At 46.3% G+C, this 18083-nt stretch overlaps 1 protein-coding gene and 1 long non-coding RNA gene across 2 annotated transcripts in view; one reads left to right on the forward strand and one right to left on the reverse strand.

The window, feature by feature from the left end:
* PITPNC1 (phosphatidylinositol transfer protein cytoplasmic 1) overlaps window positions 1-18083 on the forward strand; it is a 316307-nt gene that overhangs the window by 272085 nt on the left and 26139 nt on the right. The gene's annotated exons all lie outside the window — the stretch shown is intronic.
* LOC135967851 (uncharacterized) lies at window positions 3821-4458 on the reverse strand. Its single transcript, XR_010582158.2, has 2 exons — window positions 4233-4458; window positions 3821-3972 (listed from the first exon to the last, which is right to left on the reverse strand). It is a non-coding gene; the product is annotated as an uncharacterized lncRNA (long non-coding RNA).

Raw genomic sequence — 18083 nt, forward strand, 5'->3', positions numbered from 1 at the left:
TTTTCATCACCCCACAAGGAAACCTCATATGTTTTAGCTATCATCTCCCTACCCTCTCCCCTCACCTGTCTCCCAACCCTCAGCAGAAGGTAGATCACCCTGATCTACCTTCTGTCTCCATAAATTTCCCTGGTCTGGGCATTTCATATGGATAAGGTCACTTAATAAGTGGTCTTTGGGGACTAGCCGCTTTGAAAGCTCCTTGGTTTTATGTGTATCCCTCTTAAGATTCAAGTTCAAGAAATCCTACATTAATTCAGGGCTAAACTTTACTTTCATTGGAGGGGAGTGAGAATGAGATCTGTAACACCTTGTAGTCTTCAGGAGAAGTTCCAGAATGGAGAGAAAAACTCTGACATGTGATATGTGTTGTTCATCCATCCCTATTTTAGGGCTGAGGGTTATAGTTACATAATGTAGCAGTTCCTGGCTGGAGTTCTTGCTTAGCCTTTTTTCATTCGGCATTTGTCAAAAACTTCTCATTTCAATTAACAGGGCAAGCCCCTGTTGGCTATTGCCCTTTGTGGTTCAAATCGAAAGCGTAATTAATCATGGAGACTTCATATCTCAGTGAACGTCAGCTAATAAGATTGCCTCCAAGTTGCAAGCTCATCCCCAACTGGACCAAGCTCTCCTGTGGGCTTCTCCTTGCGCCTTCCAAGTGGGAGACTGATTCTATCCAAAACGGGGACGCAGTTTTACATGGGCTGCTCGAACAAGCCCTTTGCTCTGCCTTGTCCCAGTGTGAGATGGATGAGGCCTGCAGGTGTGGCTGATCCTATAGAGGGGACGCCTTCTAAAGATGTGCCGAGGTCCATCTGGCCACAGGGAAACAGCCCTGGCACCAGCTCAACCCCCTCGATACAGATGGGCTTTAACTACGAGGGTCCAATTTGCCATCTGCCAAGCCTGGAGAGAATCAGTAGCATCCGGAGCCAGAGATCTCATTGTGGATGAATTTATAAAACCCTGGCCAGAAGAACTTGCAGCCCCACGCGTTCCCCACCAGCCAGCTGCCGGGCGAGAGGAGCTGGGCAGGGCCCTTGAGGCAAGAGCATCGCTTGCAGAGAAGTTCCACGTCCCCCAGTGGAGCCAAATGCCACTCCTGGGGTTCGACGCTCCGTGACCACGTGAGTGAGCTAGAAGAGTGACCGCGGAACCCAGAAGACTTGCCTTGTGAAAACCTCTCTGACTCATGTTATGGGTTTGTGTCCCCCCAAAAAAGCTATGTCGAAATCCTAACCCCCAGAGTGTGAACTTATTTGGGATAGTGTCTTTACAAAGCTAATCAACTTGAAGTGAGATCATTAGGGGGACCCTAATCCAGTATGATGGGTGTCCTTATAAAAAGGGGAAATTTGGAGCTGAGTGCAGTGGCTCACACCTGTGATCCCAGCACTCTGGGAGGTCAAAGCAGGTGGATCTCTTGAGGTCAGGAGTTCAAGACCAGCCTGGGCAACATGGTGAAACTCTATCTCTACTAAAAATACAAAACTTAGCTGGGAGTGGTGGTTGGCACCTGTAGTCCCAGCTACTCGGGAGGCTGAGGCAGGAGCATTGCTTGAACCCAGGAGGTGGAGGTTGGGTGGCGCCACTGCACTCCAGCCTGGGCAACACAGCAAGACTCTGTCTAAAAAAAGAGGGGGGGGGAATTTGGACACAGAGACAGACAAGCACAGAGGGAAGACGATCTGAAGACGCAGTGAGAATGTGATGACTTCACTCCAGAGTGATGCTTCTACAAGCCAGGGAATGCCCAGGGGAGACGCATGAAACAGATTCCTCCTCACAGCCCTCGGAAGGACCAGCCCTGATGACACCTCGATTTGGGGCTTCTAGCCTCCAGAACTGTGAGACAATAAATTTCTGATGTTTAAGCCACTAGTTGGTGATACTTTTTTTTTTTTTTTTTCGGTCCTCTGTGATACTTGATACAGCAGGAAACGAATACACTAGGGGGATTAACCCTCTACCCTAAATAGGTATGAATGAAAAACACATATCACACGTTAGATTTCTTTCTCTGCATTCTGGAACTTTTCCTGAAGCCTCCAAGGTGTTGCAGATCTCATTTTCATTTTGCTCCAATGAATTACCATTTCAACCAGGTAATGTTTAGCCCTGAGTTAATGTAGGATTTCTTGAACTTGAACTTGAACCAGGGGGGAAGACAGCCCTGCCCTGGCTTGGAAGATTACTAGGATAGCATATGCCTCTGTATGCCTCTCAGCCCTTCACAAGGAGAGCTTGTATGTCACCTTTAAGATGCATGAAGCCTGCCAGACTTTGAGGCTCACCCATCCTGCCATTGGGAGGTGGCTGCCCAGTACATGCACCGTTCAAGGAGAGCTCCCTGCTTGGCTGGGACCACGAGGTTCCAGAGGCCCCCAGGTGAAATCGCCTAAGGGAGCAGCCCACAGCAGGGACAATCTGCTGTGCTCTCTGCTTTCGTCCACTTGGAACAGAATGTTCCTGCCCCTGAAACATAAGAGAAAGAGGGAAAGAAATTGGTTCTGAGCACGGAAGACTGTCGCTTCCCCTGGACTCAGAACCCAGTCATAACATCCCACAAACAAGAACCCTTCTCTCGCAATTCCTCCAACCACCATACTTAACGGACACTGGCATGTGACAGCTTCCAGAAAATGGAAATGCCCACCCAGGCTTTCACTCATGTGAGGAAACCTGCGTGCTGTTGGACAGTCGTATTTTTTATTTGAGATGACCAGCATTTTTCTTTACATTTGACTACAGGATAACAATAAACTCATAGTAATCCTACAGCCCCTGGGATATTCCCACTGCCTTTCTTTGGAGGAGCTTAATAAGATTTGAACAAAGTGTACTACAGTATCTCTCAGGGCATTCTTGTATCATGTGCTTATCACTTCGGGATGTCTCCCGTGCATCAGGCACCTTCTATGTGCCAGGCTGGGCTGGGGACTTTGCCTACGTTACCCAATTTAAGTTTTGCAACAACCCTGCAAGGGAGTTATTTATTTATTTATTTTTTAGATGGAGTCTCCCTCTATTGCCTAGGCTGGAGTGCAGTGGTGCAATCTTGGCTCACTGCAACCTCCACCTCCTGGGTTCAAGTGATTCTCCTGCCTCAGTCTCCTGAGTAGCTGGGACAACAGGCGCACGCCACCATGCCCAACTAGTTTTTTTGTATTTTTAGTAGAGACGGGGTTTCGCCATATTGGCCAGGCTGGCCTCGAACTCCTGATCTCGTGATCTGCCCACCTTCACCTCCCAAAGTGCTGGGATTACAGGCATGAGCCACCGCGCCCGGCCAGCAGTTCTTAACACCATTCTACAGATGGGGAGACGGAAGCTCTCCTCTGATCAGTTGTACCAGAATTTCAGACAGAATGTCCTGTCCACATGGTGTAGGGGTGATGTGTTAAGCCATTGGGGCTGCAATAACAGAATACCATAGACTGGGGGTGGCTTATAAACAACAAACATTGATTTTTTACAATTCCAGAGGCCGGCAAGTCTGAGATCAAAGAGTTGACAGATTCAGTGTCTGGAGATGGCTTGTTTCTTGGTTCATAGATGGCACCCCCCCTCACTGTGTCCTCACATGGCAGAAAGGGTGAAGGAGCTATCCAGAGTTTCTTTTATAAGAGCACTAATTGCCTTCCAAAGATCCCCACCCCCTAATACCATCACATTGGTGATTAAGTTTCAACATATGGGTTGGGTTCGGTGGCTCACACCTATAATCCCAGCCCTTTGGTAGGCCAAGGCAGTAGGTGTGCTTGAGGCCAGAAATTTGTGACCAACCTGGGCAACATAATGAGACCTCATCTCCACAAAACATTAAAAGAATTTTTTAATCACCTGGGCGTGGTGGTGCATGCCTGTAATCCCAGCTAGGTGAGAGGATCACTTGAGCCCAGGAACTCAAGACTGCAGTGAGTTGTGATGGCACCACAGCACTCCAGCCTGGGAAGTAAGAGCAAGACCCTGTTGCAAAAAAAAAAAAAAGTTTCAACATGTGAATTGGGGGAGGGGAAACAAACATTCAGACCAAACGTTCATGGGAGCCCAGTCTGGGAGGACTGTGGCTGAATTGCTGATCATTTCTGAGCTTCAGGTTCCTTATCAAGAGCCTGGAGACAATATGTGTACTTCATAGCAGTGGCTGGATCTTGGCTGTACATTCTGATCACCACCTGTTCAGACCCCACCCAGGACCAGTTAGATCAGAGCATGGGGGGTCTAACCTTGCTCTTCTGTCTGGGCCTCATCCCCAGAGGTTTCTGTCACAGTTCTGGAGGCTGGAAGTCTGAAATCAAGGTGAGAGATTTCGAGACTCTAGTGGACCATCCTTCCTTTCATCTTCCAGCTTGCAGTGGCTCCCAAAGTTCCTTGGTTTGTGGCTTCTTAACTCCCACCTCTGCCTCTGGCCTCACATAACCTCCTCCTCTGTGTCTTCTCCTCTTCTGTCTCTTATAAGGACACTTGTCATTGGATTTAGGGCCCTCCCACTTAATCCAGGATGATCTCATCTCAAGATCCTTAACTTAATTACATCTGCAAGGACCTTTCCCAAATGAGATCACGTTCATAGATAGATACTAGGGGTGAAGACCTGGACATATCTTTGGGGAGGGTCACCATTTAACCCACGGCAGACATCTTGCACTCTGATTGCACTGAGTTGAGACCCAGCAGGGATTTCAAGACACGTAATCTCAGTCACAGTAAAGTCCAGCCTTATGACGTTTTATAATTGGCCAGACCTTGAAACCTGCCTATGGAAAGGCCCAGGGGATTTTTAACATCGGGGATGAAGGTTGAGGTTTATAAACCTCCTTTTAAAATGAGGAAACCTGGAAATGGAAGATTAAAATGTAAAATAATTCTGTTCTTTTATAAAGAATAAGTGCTATAGCAGAGTTTGAATCAGGACCAAAATACTACAGACACTGTAGAAATACAAATCAGAAAAAAAAATATATATATATACACACACACACACGCACACATATATATATATACGCACACACACACAAATATATATATATATACTTTTTTTGGAAATGTTTTAAGAAAGGTCAGCTGATGTGTGAAGGGGGCAATTTAGATACTGAATGTTCAAAACCTAAGTGAGAAAATGAGAAAGAAAATGAATTCATAAAGAATGGGTCTTGGGAGGTGTTAAGGAGGACAGTGAGGAGGAGGGAGTAGAATGTGAAAAGAGAAGTTTGCAGCGACTGGACTATTTCAGATAAGACCAGATAGTTTGATTCCTTTCCCCTCCCTACCCCCGTTTTTTTTGTTTGTTTGTTTGGTTTGGTTTGGTTTGGTTTGGTTTTTTTTTTTTTTTTTTTTTTTTTTTTTTTGGCTCATCTTCATTCAAAAGCATTTACCTGGATGTTCATTTCTAATCTTGAGTTTTGATTAAAGGAGTCCTTTCCCTTACCTCCCTCCAGCTCTTTGAAAGTGAATCCTTAATTATAGGCCATGTTTGAGATTGACTAGATGAAATCAACAGCTGTAGATATGACACCAGGCTGCAAAATATCGACACAATGTTGCCATAAAAAGCCCAATCGTTAATTGCTTATTTGGCACTGGGCTATAACAAAAACACCCTTTTTCTGTTTAATATTAAAAGTAAATGTAGTGGAAAGAACATCAAGCTAGAAGTGGGATAGGCTGGGATTCTAGTCCCAGCCCTATTGCCAAGTACCTGTGATTTGCGGGCAAAGTATTTTATTTTTCTCAGGCCTTGGTGTCCTTATCTATAAAACTGAGGGCGTGAAACCAAATTATCACTTTCAGCTTAAAAATTATATTCTTAGTCATGAAAATACAGCATACTTATCATTTCTATCTATCCTTTTTCCAAAACTTTATTTCACAATACCCTAATATAATTATATACTTTTGTCATGCAATCAGGAACCACACATTGATTTAAGCATCCACATCGTTTTTGCTGTGCAAGCAATGCTTTTCCAGTCTTATTCTGAACTGAAGTGAACTGTCAGTCCCGACAATTCTCAACTGCTTTGGAAATGCAATCCACTGGTGTTCCATTTTTAATACTGCAAAGTCTCGTTTTATTCTTCAAGAGTATGAACCTGAAATGTACATGAAGATGCTGGAATAGATACCATCTCAAACTCAGCTGTCATTGACTGAAGAAACAAGCCAAGGGCAGTCCATGAATCAGGGAGGGAGGGCAAGGTCGGGCACAGCCAACTGGTCCAGGTTTCTCTTGCTCAGTCAGACCCACTGTGCAAGGACCTGAAGGGCATGAAGGCAGCTCAGATTATGGCCCTGGTGACAGTGACAGGAAGGCAGTCAAATGCCTAGGCAGATAGGGGTGGGACCCCAGTGAAACCCCACTTCCAAGCCAAAGACAGTTTAAAGCCTGAAAGCCAAGCTACAGGTTAAATCCTCAGACGGGATTGAGAACTGGTCTTTCCTCTGATTGATTCCCATCCTTCACCTATTTTAAATATGCCTACTCTTTCCTAATTGGTTATCTACACTGTCATGCCCACTTTTGAGTGGTATCTTCACTTTAATCTTTTTTGCATACTCACAAACCAATCAGCACACACTCCCTATTGTTAGCCCATAAAAGCCCCAGGCTCAGCCATATTAAGAGACTTTTCCACTTTGGGGTAGGTAACCACCCCCAGTATCCTCTCTTTGCTGAGAGCTTGCCTTTCACGTAATAAATTCTACTCCACTCACTCTCTGGTGTCTGTGTGCCTAATTCTTCCTGGTTATGAGACAAGAACTCAGACCTAGCTGAGCTAAGGAGCAGAAAAAAAATCCTGCATCACTGGTTTTTATTTTATTTCCCTGCCTCTGGTGCCTGCCCACCTTGCTTTGTTTGCTGGGTTTTTTGTCTCCTACATCTCAGGGTTACCAGGAGCTTGGCCTCCTGCTTTCCTCTACTTGCTGTCCCTGCCCTATCCTTTACTTACTCAGTTGCTTACCCAAGCAGGAAGACCTCTACTTAGGTTCTCAAGGGTTTGCCTGTCCATATTCTGGTCAACTGCAGGGTGGAAGCCATGTCTTCTAAGCCTCAAGATAGTTGTTTACGTGCAACTATCAGAGGTAAATACCCATCATTTACCTCTGTTGGGAGGAAGTCAAAAGAAACCAAATTTCCCTGTTTAAATCCACCTCCTGTATTTTAACTCATGAGAGCTTCTTAGGAGGTATAAATTTCCTTGTTTTCAGCTTTCTGGCTTGTGGCTGATTGTGTGAACTTTTGGTGTGCTCTGGGAAAGAACAAAGCAGCATTCATTCTCTTCATCTTTGGTAATCCAGTTAATGCACCTGTTTTATAATATGCTTGATGGATGTGTTTTGTTACCTGTTGCTGAGCAACAACCCCAAAATTTAGTGGCTTAAAACAATGATAGTGCATTGTTTCTCACAATTCTGCACTCTTGACTGGGTTTAGCTGGCCAGATCTGCTCTTCATGGTGTGAGCTTGGATTGAAATATCTAAGATGGCCCTTTCACTCAACGTGGTCTCAGTTGAGATGGCTGGAGCATCTAAGACCTGGTTGAGCATCTTGCCTCGTGGTCTTACCACATGGCTAGCTTGGGCCTCCTTGCAGCATGGTGCTCTAAGGTAATCAGCCTAGTCTTCTTACATTGTGGAGGGTTCCGGTTTCTGGCTTCCAGCTTCTCTTGAAAGGCTAAACTGGCCAGGCGCGGTGGCTCACGCCTGTAATCTCAGCACTTTGGGAGGCCGAGGTGAGTGGATCACGAGGTCAGGAGATCGAGACCATCCTGGCTAACATGGTGAAATCCCGTCTCTACTAAAAATACAAAAAATTAGCCAGGCGAGGTGGCAGGCGCCTGTAGTCCCAGCTACTCAGGAGGCTGAGGCAGGAGAATGGCATGAACCCAGGAGGTGGAGCTTGCAGTGAGCCGAGATCACGCCACTGCACTCCAGCCTGGGCAACAGAGCAAGACTCTATCTCAAAAAAAAAAAAAAAAGAAAAAAAGAAAGGCTAAACTGACACAATGTCTCTTCTGGTACATTCTGTTGGTCAAAACAAATAACAGACCAGTCTAGATTCAAGGTGTGGGGAAATGGTGACAGGAACAGCATGTCAGCACATTGGGGGAAGGAATTGATGGTGGCTATCTTTGGAGATGTATGGTAGATAATCTCTCAATTTATTGGTCTTCTCTTTTTCTTCTTTTCTTTTTTCCAAATTCAACATTATTTTTATTGTATTTTTTAAACATACAAAAAGCTGTACACAGCTTTTTAACACATACAGCTTGATGATTTTGGACATAAGTATACACCTGTGAAACCATCACCACAATCTATGCCATAAATCTTTTTTTGTATTTTGGGTTTTTTTTAGAGACAGAGTCTTGCTCTGTCACCCAGGATGGAGTGCAGTGGCACAATCTCAGGTTACTGCAACCTCCACCACGCGGGTTCAAGCGATTCTTGTGCCTTAGCCTCCCGAGTAGCTGGGACTACAGGCGCACACCAACACACCCAACTAATTTTTTGTATTTTTAGTTGAGACAGGGTTTTGCCATGTTTTCCAGGCTGGTCTTAAACTCCTGAGCTCAGGCAATCCACCTGCCTTGGCCTCCCAAAGTGCTAGGATTACAGGCGTGAGGCACTGCACCTGGCTGCTATGCCATAAATCTATCCATCGCCTCCAAAAGTTTCCTCTTGCCCTGTTTTATTATTTTATTATTATCTTTTTACTCTGAATGGCATTATAGGGTATAGGAACACAGAGCAGGCAGGAACTAGTCCCATGGTCTCAAGCAGCAAATTTCCCAGCAGTTCTGGGGTGCTATGGAAAAGCATGTCGTCTCTGCCCTGGACTATAGGATTGGATACATTACTTAAAGGCTCCTTTGACTGCCTTGGGAAATGCAATAATGGCTAATATCAATTGGGCACGTGCTATGGGCCAGGCCTTGTGTTAGCCTTTTTCATGTATCATACATATTTTATTTTATTATTTTATTTATTTTTCTTTGAGATGGAGTCTCACTCACTTTGTCACCCAGGCTGGAGTGCAGTGGTGTGATCTCAGCTCACTGCAGCCTCTGCCTCTCGGGTTCAAGCGATTCTCCTGCCTCAGCCTCCAGAGTAGCTGAGATTACAGGCACACGCCACCACACCTGGCTAATTTTTGTAGTTTTAGTAGAGATGGAGTTTTACCATGTTGGCCAGGCTGGTCTCAAACTCCTGGCCTCAAGCAATCCACTCACCTTGGCCTCCCAAAGTGCTAGGATTACAGGTGTGAGCCACCACGCCCAGCTTCATTCCCTTTTTTTTTTTTTTTTTTGAGCTGGAGTCTCGCTCAGTCACCCAGGCTGGAGTCTCGCTCAGTCACCCAGGCTGGAGTGCAGTGGCGCAATCTTTGGCTCACTGCAACATCCGCCTCCCAGGTTCAAGCAATTCTCCTCCCTCAGCCTACCAAGTAGCTGGGACTATAGGCGCCTGCCACCACGCCCAGCTAATTTTTTTTTTTTTTTTTTTTTTTTGAGACGGAGTCTCGCCCTGTCGCTGAGGCTGGAGTGCAGTGGCGCGACCTCGGCTCACTGCAAGCTCCGCCCCCTGGGTTCACGCCATTCTCCTGCCTCAGCCTCCTGAGTAGCTGGGACTACAGGCGCCCGCCACCGCGCCCGGCTAGTTTTTTGTATTTTTAGTAGAGACGGGGTTTCACTGTGTTAGCCAGGATGGTCTCGATCTCCTGACCTTGTGATCCGCCCGCCTCGGCCTCCCAAAGTGCTGGGATTACAGGCGTGAGCCACAGCGCCCGGCTTTTTTTTTTTTTTTTTTTGTATTTTTAGTAGAGAGAGGGTTGTACTATGTTGGCCAGGCTGGTCTCGAACTCCTGGCCTCCCAAAGTGCTGGGATCACAGGTGTGAGCCACCACACCCGGCCGAATCACATTCTTAAATAGCATAGTCTTTCCAGGCCTATGCATATGATTTTGGTGGTGGTTTCCGGGTTGGTTTAGGCAATGGAAACACAACATGGCAAAATTAATAGAGAAGATTCAGAAATGTCACCCACACTCAAGGTCACCAGCCCCTCCCTTCACAGACGCACTTACTCCCTTCGGATACTTATTATTCATTCTCTTTTCTGTCCCCCTTCCCAGAATCTCTTTTGTCAATATTGTTCTACTCCATCAGCAAAACAGACTTAATATCCTATTAATCAAATATTTGTCTTACTTGAGTCCCTTTCTCCTCTTACCCCCAGGCCCACTGTCTTCCTACAACAGAGGCAAAGAAGGAAAGACCCTGAAGGAAGCTCAGGGAACCCTGATCGTCTGTGTAGGGTTGAGTCTGTTCTGAGTGGAGGGAAGTGCTCTATGACCACACACAGACTATACCCCTTCTAAACACCCAGGACAGAGAACCCTGATCGTCTGTGTAGGGTTGAGTCTGTTCTGAGTGGAGGGAAGTGCTCTATGACCACACACAGACTATACCCCTTCTAAACACCCAGGACAGAGAACCCTGATCGTCTGTGTAGGGTTGAGTCTGTTCTGAGTGGAGGGAAGTGCTCTATGACCACACACAGACTATACCCCTTCTAAACACCCAGGACAGAGAACCCTGATCGTCTGTGTAGGGTTGAGTCTGTTCTGAGTGGAGGGAAGTGCTCTATGACCACACACAGACTACACCCCTCCTAAACACCCAGGACAAAGAAATGTGGTCAAGGTGGAAGGCAATGCAGTACCTGCTTCCCATGGAGCACACTCAGGAAACATGCTCAGGATCATGACTGTGAGAATATGACTTCAGACCAGCCGTGGTGGCTCACGCCTGTAATCCCAGCACTTTGGTAGGTCGAGGCGAGTGGATCACAAGGTCAGGAGTTCGAGACCAGCCTGGCCAACATGGTGAAATCCTGTCTCTACTAAAAATACAAAAATTAGCCAGCGTGGTGGCGCATGCCTGTAATCCAGTTACTTGGGAGGCCGAGGCAGAAGAATCACTTGAACCTGGAAGGTGGAGGTTGCAGTGAGCCAAGATCACGCCACTGCACTCCAGCCTAGGTGACAAAGCGAGACTCCATCTCAAAAAAACAATAATAATAATAATATGACTTTAGGTAGGACCATCAGCAAATCCAGAGCCACTGCATGCCCTGAAAAACCCACCAAGGTAGCAACATAGCATTTTTCAGATTGTACTTTTGTATTTTTTAAATGTTTATAATATGTCATTTCATACCATAAAACTCACCCATTGAAAGCGTACAATTTGGCCGGGTGCAGTAGCATATGCCTATAATCACAGCACTTTGGGAGGCCAAGGCAGGTGGATCACCTGAGGTTGGGAGTTCAAGACTAGCCTGGCCAACATGGTGAAATCTCATCTCTATTAAAAATACAAAAATTAGCCAGGTGTGGTGGTGGGTGCCTGTAATCCCAGCTACTTGGGAGGCTGAGGCAGGAGAATCGCTTGAACCCAGGAGGCAGAGGTTGCACTAAGCTGAGATTGTGCCACTGCACTCCAGCCTGGGTGACAAAGTGAAATTCCATCTCAAAAAAAGAAAAGAAAAGAAAGAAAGTGGTGTATAATTCAACTTCTTTTTCATATACTTATCTAGTTGTGAGCCATCATTTTAATCTAATTTTAGAACATTTTAATCACCCCAAAAGGAAACTTTGTTCCTGTTTGCAGCCATTCCGTGTACCGTTCCCTTCCCCCAGCTTTAGGCAACCACTGATCTGCTTACGTTCTCCATAGATTTGCCTCCTCTGGACATTTCATATCCATGGAATTATACAGTGTGGCCTTTGGTGGTTGGCTTCTTTTATTTAGTGTCATGTTTTCTGAAGTTCATCTGTGTTGGTGTATGTATCAGTACTTCATTTTTTCTTTTTTTTTTAATTTCAACTTTTAGATACAGGGGGTACATGTGCAGATTAGTTACATGGGAATATTGTGTAATGCTGAGGTAGGGAGTATGGATCGTGTCACCCTGTAGTGGGCATAGTACCCCATGGACACGATTTCATTCTTTTTTATGGCTGTGTAGTATTCCATGGGCACCTAGATTGATTTCGTGTCTGCTTTTGTGAATAGCACAGTGATGAACATATGAGTGCATGTGTCTTTTTGGTAGAATGATTTATTTTCTTTTTTTTTTTTTTTTTTTTTTTTTTTTTTTTTTTTTTTTTTTTTTTTTTGAGATGGAGTCTCACGCTGTCGCCCAGGCTAGAGTGCAGTGGCGCGATCTCGGCTCACTGCAAGCTCCGCCTCCCGGGTTCCCGCCATTCTCCTGCCTCAGCCTCCTGAGTAGCTGGGACTACAGGCGCCCGCCACCGCGCCCGGCTAATTTTTTGTATTTTTTTTAGTAGAGACGGGGTTTCACTGTGGTCTCGATCTCCTGACCTTGTGATCCGCCCGCCTCGGCCTCCCAAAGTGCTGGGATTACAGGCTTGAGCCACCGCGCCCGGCGAATGATTTATTTTCTTTGGGCATATACCCAATAATGGGGTTGCTGGGTTGAATGGTAGCTCTGTTTCATATGTTTGTTGGCCACCTGTATGTCTTTGAGAAGACTTCATTTCTTCTTATGGCATAGTAATATTTCATCGTAAGGATATAACACATGTTGCGTATCTGATGTAGACAAGCCCCTAAATGGGTGCTTAGCCCAGGAGGTTCCTGGCTTTGCCCAGGAAAGAATTCAAGGGTGAGCCGGTGGCATTTAAAGTTGAAGCAGTAGCAGCAGAGGTGCTGCTCCTTGCAGAGCTGGTCTGTACCCCAAGCAGTGTGCCCAGAATAACAGCACAGAGGCAGTTCTGCACTCATTTTATACCCACTTTTAATTATATGCAAATTAAGGGGCGGTTTATGCAGAAATTTCTAGGATGCGGGTGGTAACTTCCAAGTTGTCAGATCATTGCCATGGAAAGGGGCAGTAACTTCCCAGTGTTGCCACGGTGATGGTAAATGACACGGCCGTTTCTTATGGAAAGCTGCTTCTACCCCAGACCTGTTTCAGCTAGCTCTCAATTTGGTCCAAAGACTGAGTGAGCTTCTAGAATCAAGTCTTCATTTCTTGTTGTTGTTTTTTGTTTTTTGTTTTTTTGAGATGGAGTCTTACTCTGTCGCCCATGCTGGAATGCAGTGGTGTGATCTTGGCTTACTGCAACCTCCACCTCCTGGATTCAAGCAATCCCCCTGCCTCAGCCTTCCCGAGTACCTGAGACTACAGGCACGTGCCACCACACCCAGCTAATTTTTTGTATTTTTAGTAGAGATGAGGTTTCACCATATTGGTCAGGCTGGTCTCAAACTCCTGACCTCAGGTGATCCACCCACCTCGGCCTCCCAAAGTGCTGGGATTACAGGCATGAGCCACACTGTGCCTGGCCTCATTTCTTCTTATGGCATAATAATATTTCACTGAATGGATATACCATCTATTCTGTACCCGTTCCTCAGTAATGCAGTTGCTGGGTAGCTCTGTTTTAAGTTCTTTGAGAAGTCTCCAGATGGCTTTCCACGGTGTGGACTAATTTACATTCCCACCTACAGTGTATAAGCATTCCGTTTTCTCCACAGCCTCACTAACATCTATTGTATTTTGACCTTTTAATGATAGCCATTCTGGCTGGTGTGAGATGGTATCTAATTGTGGTTTTGATTTGCATTTCTCTGATGATTAGTAATGCTAAGCATTTTTTCATGATTGTCGGGGACCTGTATATCTTCTTTTAAGAAGACCTCATGGCCGGGGCTGGGCAGGGACCGCTTGGCTGCGGGATGTGCACCGCCCCGGCACCTGCTTGCCCTCTGCGCTCACCCAGGGCCGCCACATGCCTATGGCTCTGCTTCCAGCCAGGAGCCCTGAGCACGGGTGTGCAGACCCACCCTAAAGGGCGGCCCAGGCCCCACGCTAGGCAAGGCTGGCAAGAGACTGAAGGCAGCATGCGAGGCCTCTCCTGGAGCGGGGGTTGTGCTTCGCACAGTGACCTCAGCTCCACTCCCGCTCAGGTGAGCCCACAGGCGAGAGCTGGGAGGCACTCCTCCCAGACACTCCACTCGGACCATAAAGCACTCCTGTTTCAAAAATAAATAAACAAATAAATAAAATAGAAGACTTCATGGCCGGGCATGGTGGCTCATGCCTGTAATCTGAACACTTTGGGAGGTCAAGGTGGGCAGATCACTTGAGGTCAGGAGTTCGAGACCAACCTGACCAACCTAGTGAAACCCCGTCTCTACTAAAATACAAAAAATTAGCCGGGCATGGTTGTGCATGCCTGTGGTCCCATCTACTCGGGAGGCTGAGGCAAGAGAATTGCTTGAACCCAGAAGGCAGAGGTTGCAGTGGGCCAAGATCATGCCCCTGTACTCCAGCCTGGGTGACAGGGTGAGACTCCATCTCAAAAAAAGAAAAAAAGAGGCCGGGCGCGGTGGCTCAAGCCTGTAATCCCAGCACTTTGGGAGGCCGAGGCGGGTGGATCACGAGGTCAGGAGATCGAGACTATCCTGGCTAACATGGTGAAACCCCGTCTCTACTAAAAATACAAAAAACTAGCCGGGCGTGGTGGCGGGCGCCTGTAGTCTCAGCTACTTGGGAGGCTGAGGCGGGAGAATGGCATGAACCCGGGAGGCGGAGCTTGCAGTGAGCCGAGATCACGCCACTGCACTCCAGCCTGGGAGACACAGCGAGACTCTGTCTCAAAAAAAAAAAAAAAAAAAAAAAAGAAGCCTTCATTTATTTTTATGCCAGAATAATATTTCATTGTATGGACATACCACATATTGTGTATCCATCAGTTCAAGGAAATTTGTATTGTTTCCTTTTTTTTTTGGCCATTATGAATTAGAACATCCATGTACATGTTTTGTTTTTTGGAGTTTTGTTTATTTTTTGAGACAGGGTCTCACTCTGTCACTGAGGCTAGAGTGCAGTGGCATAATTACAACTTAACACAGCCTCAATTTCCTGGGCTCAAGTGATCCTCCCACCTTAGCCTCTCAAGTAGCTGGGACTATAAGTACATGCCACCATGCCTGGCTAATTTTTGTATTTTTTGTAGAGAAGGGGTTTTGCCATGTTGCCCAGGCTTAAACTCCTGGACTCAAGTGATCCACCCGCCTCGGCCTCCCAAAGTGCTGGGATTACAGGCACAAGCCACTGCACCCGGCCCATGTACACGTTTTTGTGTGGATATGTGTTTTCAGATCTCTCGGGCAGATATCTGGGAGTGAAATTGCTAGGTTACATGGTAACCCTATGTTTAATCTTCTGATGAGCTACTGAAATGTTTTTCAAAGTGGCCACACTATTGATATTTCTGTCACAATGTAGGAGACTGCTAGTTTCTCCCTGTCTTTTCCAACGCTTGTTATTGTGAACATAGAATTTCAACTAGTTTTTCACTTAGATATTTACCAAATGTTGGTTAAGATTCTGATGTCCCAGCCACACGTGTGTGATATGTCAAATAGGGTTCAAGCATTCACTCAACAAGCATGTATTCGACATCTGTGATGCGCTCACCTGCCAGACCCATGACAGGGGAAGCTTCAGAAGCATAAAGGAGGAGCCCTCATTCTGAGCCACCCAGGAAAGGGTCCTTGGGGGATGAAGTTTTTATTTTTTATTTTTTTTTTGTTTTTTGAGACAGAGTCTCTCTCTGTCGCCCAGGCTGGAGTGCAGGGGCACAATCTCAGCTCACTGCAACCTCCGTTTTCTGGATTCTAGTGCTTCTCTTGCCTCAGCCTCCCTGGTACCTGGGATTACAGGCGTACATCACCATGCCCAGCTAATTTTTTTTTTATTTTTAGTAGAGACAGGCTTTCACCATGTTGCCCAGGCTGGTCTCAAACTCCTGACCTCAAATGATCCACCTACCTTGGCCTCCCAAAGTGCTGGGATTACAGGCCTCAGCCACCATGCCTGACCAAGTGTTTTTCTCTCTCTTTTTTTTTTTTAAATACAGCTGGGGTCTTGCTGTGTTGGCCAGCCTGGCCTTGAACTTCTGGCCTCAAGCAATCCTCCTGCCTTGGCCTCACAAAGTGTTGGGATTAAAGGCATGAGCCATTGCACCCGGCCCCTAACTTAAGTCTTGAAGCAAGGAAAGGAGAATCAGTCAGAGTGTGGGAGTTGGTGGGGGAGAAGGAACTTCAGGAAGGGGGACCAGTGCCTATCTAGGAGGTTCCAGACTCCTGGGGCTTTGGAGAATGCGGCCAGCGGGAGCTTCTTAAGGCTTACAAGAGAGGTGTGGCATTGGGAGGCTGGTCTGGAAAAGATGCCAGAAAAATAAGTAATAACATAAAAGACCTTGTACTTCCTTCCTGCCAGGGCATATTACTTTTATGCTACACTCATGGTGCCGTGGACAGATTTTGAGGAGGGGAGTTTACATCTGGGAGGCCGCTGTGGCAGCAGAGTGGGGAATGGTGGATGGAGAGATTGAGAAGAGGCAGGAGGGCAAGCATTCACCCTCTACTTTGAAATGAAGGCCTGGCGTCAGCCTGGCACGGAAGTTGGCCCTGGGAGTGCACTGTGTTTTTTAGAGGAGCTACAGTTGTGGAAGTGGTCACCGTAGCAAAAAGGTCCTGCCAGAGGAGGCAGATCTGTAAGGGAAGTCAAGGGCAGCCTGAAAGCCCTCTTTAGAGGCCAGTGCCAGATAGCCTTGGCAGAGCCACAGCCAGACCTGAGGGAATAAACCTGTCTTTATTTGGAAGCAGCCTGCTTTTACCTCCCAAGCCCACCCCTGAGACACAGTCTGGTCTGCATTAAAAGGGCTGGGGCTGTCCCAGCCAATGTGGTTTTGTGTCTCATCCTATCTACTTCTCTACACAGGACCCCCTGACTGCCAGGTTTACCAGCCAGGCCAACATGGCAAAACCTGGTCTCTACTAAAAATACAAAAATTAGCTGGGTGTGGTGGCAGACGCCTGTAATCCCAGCTACCTAGGAGGCTGAGGCAGGAGAATCCCTTGAACCCGGGAGGCAGAGGTTGGGGTGAGCCAAGATCAAGCCACTGCCCTCCAGCCTGGGTGACAGAGCAAGACTCCATCTCAAAAACAGCAACAACCAAAAACCCTTTTACCTGTTTTTCTTTCTTATAATTGAAGTATAATACAAATCTTAAGTGTAAAACTCAGTGAATGTGTACACGTTACATCCAGATCAACATATAATCATCCCAGAAGTTTCCTTCATGTCCCTTTGCACCAAACCCCAACCGTCAAAGAGATTACTGCTCATTTAACTTTTATCACCATACATAAAGTTTTGCTTGTTCTTGAATTTCAATTTGAATCATACAGTGTATATGCTATTGCATTTGACTGCTTTTGCTTAACATAGTATCAGTGAGAGTTGTACATGTTTTTGCATGCATCAGCCGTTTGTTCTTTTTCGTTGCTGTCTAGTATTCCGTTGTACACCTAGACCACAATTTATCTGTTTGGTTTCTTGCTGATGAACATTTGGACTGTTCCCGGTTTTTGTCTACTGTATTTAAAGCTGTTGTGAGGCCAGGTATGGTGATTCACGCCTGTAATCCCAGTACTTTGGGCAGCCAAGAAGGGAGGATCACTTGAGGTGAGAAGTTGGAGACCAGCCTGGGCAATATAGTGAGACCCATCTCTACAAAAAAAGAAAAGAAAAAATTGAGGCCAGGTGCGGTGGCTCACGCCTGTAATTCCAGCATTTTGGGAGGTCGAGGTGGGCAGATCACGAGGTCAGGAGATCAAGACTATCCTGGCTAACAGAGTGAAACCCCGTCTCTACTAAAAATACAAAAAATTAGTTGGCATGGTGGTGGGCACCTGTAGTCCCAGGGGAGACTGAGGCAGAAGAATGATGTGAACCTAGAAGGCGGAGCTTGCAGTGAGCTGAGATCGCGCCACTGCACTCCAGCCTGGGCAACAGAGTGAGACTCCATCTCAAAAAAAAAGAAAAGAAAAGAAAAGAAAAAATTGAGACACAATATAATTCCTCCTTTTAAATAAATGTGCAATTCAGTGGTTTTTAGCAGATTCAGAAGGTTGTGCAACTATCACCACTGTCTAATACCAGAACGTTTTCATCACTCCAAGAGGAAATGTTA

This window comes from Macaca fascicularis, chromosome 16 (genome assembly GCF_037993035.2).
Source record: "Macaca fascicularis isolate 582-1 chromosome 16, T2T-MFA8v1.1".
Classification (NCBI taxonomy): Eukaryota; Metazoa; Chordata; class Mammalia; order Primates; family Cercopithecidae; genus Macaca; species Macaca fascicularis.